Genomic DNA, 7,494 nt, shown 5'->3' with positions numbered 1-7,494 from the left:
AACCCTCGACAATGCTCTCGTGGCTCGTGAGAGAAGGAGAGGGCCTACTGTCGGGCTGCAGAAAGTGGAAGATAAGATATTGTAACTAAAACAGGGACTATGGCCGTTATGGTCCTCAGAGTTCTAGATGGGAGGCGTGCCAGACAACGCAATCTGACTAAGTTTATAGTAAGTTTATAAACCCCAGATAACGCAATCTGACAGTTTATAGTAAGTTTATAAACACCAGACAGCGCAATCTGACTCAGTTTATAGTAAGTTTATAAACCCCAGATAACGCAATCTGACAGTTTATAGTAAGTTTATAAACCCCAGACAGCGCAATCTGACTCAGTTTATAGTAAGTTTATAAACCCCAGACAGCGCAATCTGACTCAGTTTATAGTAAGTTTATAAACCCCAGACAGCGCAATATGACTCAGTTTATAGTAAGGATGTGAATGGGCAAAAAATTGTTTCGTCCGGTTCGGACTTCCGAAATTCAGGACTTCGGCAATTCGGGAATGTGGCAATTCGTGACTTCGGTACTTCGGTTCGGCACTTCCGAAATTCGTGACTTCGGCACTTTGGGACTTCGGCAATTCCCTAACCCTAACCCTACTCTAACCCCACCCCTATCCTAACCCCACTCCTCACCCTACCCCACCCTACCCCCAACCTTCCTCTACCCCTAACCATACCACTAAACCTAACCCTAAACTAACCCCAACCTTCCTCTACACCTAACCATACCCCTAAACCTAACCCTATCCCTACCACTAGTAGGGGTAGGTTTAGGGTTAGATTACTGTCATCATTCCCTTAATTTTCCCTTCCTCTTCTGTTTTGCCACTTTTTAGAATTCCGAAGCACTTAGGCACTTCGGAAATTCAGCACTTCAGCAATTCGGGACTACGGCAATTCGGTTCAGCACTTCTGAAATTCGCATTGATAATAAATTGATGAACATGGCTACAAAGGAGCTTGGACTGGCTGCCAACAGCCTACTGTTCGGAGAAGCATTCATTGCTGAATTGAAGAAGCACTTGTCCCTGTTCACTACGCTATATAAGGCTCAATCATTCTTATGTCAAGTGTTCCACCTACCTCCTATCCGTGGTGTTTATGGAAAGGCAGGTTGGCAGAGAGGCCGTGCTACCAGCTGGTTCTGGGCTTCCGGCCCAAGGCCTATCCCAAGCTCTACGAACTTCTACCCTGTGTCTGAAGCCCAGACACTGTCCTTATATAGAGGCCCGCACAGATCCAGAGGTTCCAGAGGACGTGGACGTTTTCCCTAAGGTGGGTTTCATGTTCCGCTCTCCCTCCATTACGTTGACTGCAGGCAGGCTCTCTCTTTTCGTTCAGAATTGGGAAGAGGTCTCGGCAGATGCATGGATTCTTCATATGGTCCAGGGTTACGTCATCATCAACCACACCTTCTGACACCACTTTGGGTTTGCGCAGAACATTGTCATACTTGTGCAAAACTTCATTTGGAACACAACTGCAGATGCAAGAATAAACTTGACACTGTCACTTTAAGAAAGTTTGATTTATTAAAATAAAGTATTATGACTTTAGCAATCCCCTGTAGCAATATGATTTGAAAATAATAAAGCATAAGCAAAGTTAAATCCTGCTTAATGAGGAAAATATAATACAGTCCATTAGACATCAATTAATGAAAAGGAGAAAGGCAATTCTTATTTTAGAAGTATGTCAGAGTCCTTTAGATTTAGTAACCCTACCCCTACCCCTACCTCTACCCCTTACCCTTACCCTAACCCTTACCCTAACGCTACCCCTTACCCTAACCCTACCCCTACCCCTACCTCTACCCCTTACCCTTACCCTAACCCTTACCCTAACGCTACCCCTTACCCTAACCCTACCCCTACCCCTACCTCTACCCCTTACCCTTACCCTAACCCTTACCCTAACGCTACCCCTTACCCTAACCCTACCCCTACCCCTACCTCTACCCCTTACCCTTACCCTAACCCTTACCCTAACGCTACCCCTTACCCTAACCCTACCCCTACCCCTACCTCTACCCCTTACCCTAACCCTAACCCTTACCCTAACGCTACCCCTTACCCTAACCCTACCCCTACCCCTACCTCTACCCCTTACCCTTACCCTAACCCTTACCCTAACGCTACCCCTTACCCTAACCCTACCCCTACCCCTACCTCTACCCCTTACCCTTACCCTAACCCTTACCCTAACGCTACCCCTTACCCTAACCCTACCCCTACCCCTACCTCTACCCCTTACCCTTACCCTAACCCTTACCCTAACGCTACCCCTTACCCTAACCCTACCCCTACCCCTACCTCTACCCCTTACCCTTACCCTAACCCTTACCCTAACGCTACCCCTTACCCTAACCCTACCCCTACCCCTACCTCTACCCCTTACCCTTACCCTAACCCTTACCCTAACGCTACCCCTTACCCTAACCCTACCCCTACCCCTACCTCTACCCCTTACCCTTACCCTAACCCTTACCCTAACGCTACCCCTTACCCTAACCCTACCCCTACCCCTACCTCTACCCCTTACCCTTACCCTAACCCTTACCCTAACGCTACCCCTTACCCTAACGCTACCCCTTACCCTAACCCTTACCCTAACGCTACCCCTTACCCTAACCCTACCCCTACCCCTACCTCTACCCCTTACCCTTACCCTAACCCTAACCCTAACGCTACCCCTTACCCTAACCCTACCCCTGAGCGCTTTTTGGATATGTTGGGCGCTCAGATCCAGGCTATCTGGGGATATAGGACTTGAGGGGGTGCCTTGTTGTTAACTGTATGTTTTGGCGTGTTATTACTGAATATGGCCTGGACCTGAGAGTTAACATAATTATGTTGTGTATTTTATCTCAGTCTACTCTACAGTGGGTCCAGTGGGAAATGACCCTGGAATGTGTGAGGGTCCCTTTAATTTATAAATATTTGATAGGAAATGAAAGCCCTGTTTCCCCTGAATAAAATTATATTTAATAAGTGAGGATCCCTTTAATATAGAAATATAATAAGTGAGGGTCCCTTTAATATAGAAATATTTGCTGTGAAATTAAATCCCTGTTTCCCCTGAATAAAATGATATTTAAAGGACTACTATAGTGCCAGGAAAACATACTGCACCCTCAGGGCCCCCTCCCGCCGGGCTCTAGGGGGTGGAAGGGGTCAAATCTACCTCTTTTTCCAGCGCCGGGTGGGGGACTCTCCTCCTCCTAACCTCCTTCTTCTCGTCGTCATTGGCTGAATGTGCATGCGCGGCAAGAGCATTCTCTGGCGTCTTCTCACTGAAAATCACATTGAGAAGCGCGGAAGCGCCTCTAGCGGCTGTCAATGAGACAGCCACTAGAGGCTGGATTAACCCTATTATAAACATAGCAGTTTTTCTGAAACTGCTTTGTTTATAGAAGAAAGGGTTAATCCTAGCTGGACCTGGCACCCAGACAACTTCATTAAGCTGAAGTTGTCTGGGTGCCTATAGTGGTCCTTTAATAAGTGTGCGTCCCTTTAATATATAAATATTTGCTGTGAAATTAAATCCCTGTTTCCCCTGAATAAAATGATATTTAATAAGAGATGGTCCCTTTAATATATTAATATAATAAGTGACGGTCCCTTTAATATATTAATATAATAAGTGAGGGTCCCTTTAATATGTTAATATAATAAGTGAGGGTAACTTTAATATATTATTATAATAGGTGTTGGTCCCTTTAATAAATTAATATAATAGGTGAGGGTCCCTTTAATATATTAATATAATAAGTGAGGGTCCCTTTAATATATTAATATAATAGGTGAGGGTCCCTTTAATATATTAATATAATAAGTGAGGGTCCCTTTAATATATTAATATAATAAGTGACGGTCCCTTTAATATATTAATATAATAGGTGACGGTCCCTTTAATATATTAATATAATAGGTGAGGGTCCCTTTAATATATTAATATAATAAGTGAGGGTCCCTTTAATATATTAATATAATAGGTGAGGGTCCCTTTAATATATTAATATAATAGGTGAGGGTCCCTTTAATATATTAATATAATAAGTGATGGTCCCTTTAATATATTAATATAATAGGTGAGGGTCCCTTTAATATATTAATATAATAAGTGATGGTCCCTTTAATATATTAATATAATAAGTGAGGGTCCCTTTAATATATTAATATAATAAGTGAGGGTCCCTTTAATATATTAATATAATAGGTGAGGGTCCCTTTAATATATTAATATAATAAGTGAGGGTCCCTTTAATATATTAATATAATAGGTGAGGGTCCCTTTAATATATTAATATAATAAGTGAGGGTCCCTTTAATATATTAATATAATAGGTGAGGGTCCCTTTAATATATTAATATAATAAGTGAGGGTCCCTTTAATATATTAATATAATAAGTGAGGGTTCCTTTAATATATTAATATAATAGGTGAGGGTCCCTTTAATATATTAATATAATAGGTGACGGTCCCTTTAATAAATTAATATAATAGGTGAAGGTCCCTTTAATATATTAATATAATAGGTGATGGTCCCTTTAATAAATTAATATAATAGGTGAAGGTCCCTTTAATATATTAATATAATAGGTGAGGGTCCCTTTAATATATTAATATAATAGGTGAGGGTCCCTTTAATATATTAATATAATAAGTGAGGGTCCCTTTAATATATTAATATAATCGGTGAGGGTCCCTTTAATATATTAATATAATAAGTGAGGGTCCCTTTAATATATTAATATAATAAGTGAGGGTCCCTTTAATATATTAATATAATAAGTGAGGGTCCCTTTAATATATTAATATAATAAGTGAGGGTCCCTTTAATATATTAATATAATAAGTGAGGGTCCCTTTAATATATAAATATAATAGGTAAGGTTCCCTTTAATATATTAATATAATAAGTGAGGGTCCCTTTAATATATTAATATAATAAGTGAGGGTCCCTTTAATATATTAATATAATAGGTGAGGGTCCCTTTAATATATTAATATAATAAGTGAGGGTCCCTTTAATATATTAATATAATAAGTGAGGGTCCCTTTAATATATTAATATAATAAGTGAGGGTCCCTTTAATATATTAATATAATAAGTGAGGGTCCCTTTAATATATTAATATAATAAGTGAGGGTCCCTTTAATATATTAATATAATAAGTGAGGGTCCCTTTAATATATTAATATAATAAGTGAGGGTCCCTTTAATATATTAATATAATAGGTGACGGTCCCTTTAATATATTAATATAATAAGTGAGGGTCCCTTTAATATATTAATATAATAGGTGAGGGTCCCTTTAATATATTAATATAATAGGTGAGGGTCCCTTTAATATATTAATATAATAGGTGAGGGTCCCTTTAATATATTAATATAATAAGTGAGGGTCCCTTTAATATATTAATATAATAGGTGAGGGTCCCTTTAATATATTAATATAATAAGTGAGGGTCCCTTTAATATATTAATATAATAAGTGAGGGTCCCTTTAATATATTAATATAATAAGTGAGGGTCCCTTTAATATATTAATATAATAGGTGAGGGTCCCTTTAATATATTAATATAATAAGTGATGGTCCCTTTAATATATTAATATAATAAGTGAGGGTCCCTTTAATATATTAATATAATAGGTGAGGGTCCCTTTTTAATATATTAATATAATAGGTGAGGGTCCCTTTAATATATTATATAAAAGGTGACGGTCCCTTTAATATATTAATATAATAGGTGAGGGTCCCTTTAATATATTAATATAATAAGTGATGGTCCCTTTAATATATTAATATAATAAGTGAGGGTCCCTTTAATATATTAATATAATAGGTGAGGGTCCCTTTAATATATTAATATAATAGGTGAGGGTCCCTTTAATATATTAATATAATAAGTGAGGGTCCCTTTAATATATTAATATAATAAGTGATGGTCCCTTTAATATATTAATATAATAAGTGATGGTCCCTTTAATATATTAATATAATAAGTGAGGGTCCCTTTAATATATTAATATAATAGGTGAGGGTCCCTTTAATATATTAATATAATAGGTGAGGGTCCCTTTAATATATTAATATAATAAGTGAGGGTCCCTTTAATATATTAATATAATAAGTGATGGTCCCTTTAATATATTAATATAATAGGAGAGGGTCCCTTTAATATATTAATATAATAGGAGAGGGTCCCTTTAATATATTAATATAATAAGTGAGGGTCCCTTTAATATATTAATATAATAAGTGATGGTCCCTTTAATATATTAATATAATAGGAGAGGGTCCCTTTAATATATTAATATAATAGGAGAGGGTCCCTTTAATATATTAATATAATAAGTGAGGGTCCCTTTAATATATTAATATAATAAGTAAGGGTCCCTTTAATATATTAATATAATAGGTGAGGATCCCTTTAATATATTAATATAATAAGTGAGGGTCCCTTTAATATATTAATATAATAAGTGAGGGTCCCTTTAATTTATTAATATAATAAGTGAGGGTCCCTTTAATATATTAATATAATAAGTGAGGGTCCCTTTAATATATTAATATAATAAGTGATGGTCCCTTTAATATATTAATATAATAAGTGAGGGTCCCTTTAATATATTAATATAATAAGTGAGGGTCCCTTTAATATATTAATATAATAGGTGACGGTCCCTTTAATATATTAATATAATAAGTGATGGTCCCTTTAATATATTAATATAATAAGTGAGGGTCCCTTTAATATATTAATATAATAGGTGAGGGTCCCTTTAATATATTAATATAATAAGTGAGGGTCCCTTTAATATATTAATATAATAGGTGAGGGTCCCTTTAATATATTAATATAATAGGTGAGGGTCCCTTTAATATATTAATATAATAGGTGAGGGTCCCTTTAATAAATTAATATAATAAGTGAGGGTCCCTTTAATTTATTAATATAATAGGTGAGGGTCCCTTTAATTTATTAATATAATAGGTGAGGGTCCCTTTAATATATTAATATAATAAGTGATGGTCCCTTTAATATATTAATATAATAGGAGAGGGTCCCTTTAATATATTAATATAATAGGAGAGGGTCCCTTTAATATATTAATATAATAAGTGATGGTCCCTTTAATATATTAATATAATAGGAGAGGGTCCCTTTAATATATTAATATAATAGGAGAGGGTCCCTTTAATATATTAATATAATAAGTGAGGGTCCCTTTAATATATTAATATAATAAGTGAGGGTCCCTTTAATATATTAATATAATAGGTGAGGGTCCCTTTAATATATTAATATAATAAGTGAGGGTCCCTTTAATATATTAATATAATAAGCGATGGTCCCTTTAATATATTAATATAATAGGTGAGGGTCCCTTTAATATATTAATATAATAAGTGAGGGTCCCTTTAATATATTAATATAATAAGTGAGGGTCCCTTTAATATATTAATATAATAAGTGAGGGT

The sequence above is a fragment of the Pelobates fuscus genome, chromosome 2, assembly GCF_036172605.1.
Source record: "Pelobates fuscus isolate aPelFus1 chromosome 2, aPelFus1.pri, whole genome shotgun sequence".
Taxonomy (NCBI): domain Eukaryota; kingdom Metazoa; phylum Chordata; class Amphibia; order Anura; family Pelobatidae; genus Pelobates; species Pelobates fuscus.
The sequence above is the reverse complement of the archived record's forward strand: the minus strand, read 5'-3'. Positions refer to the sequence as shown.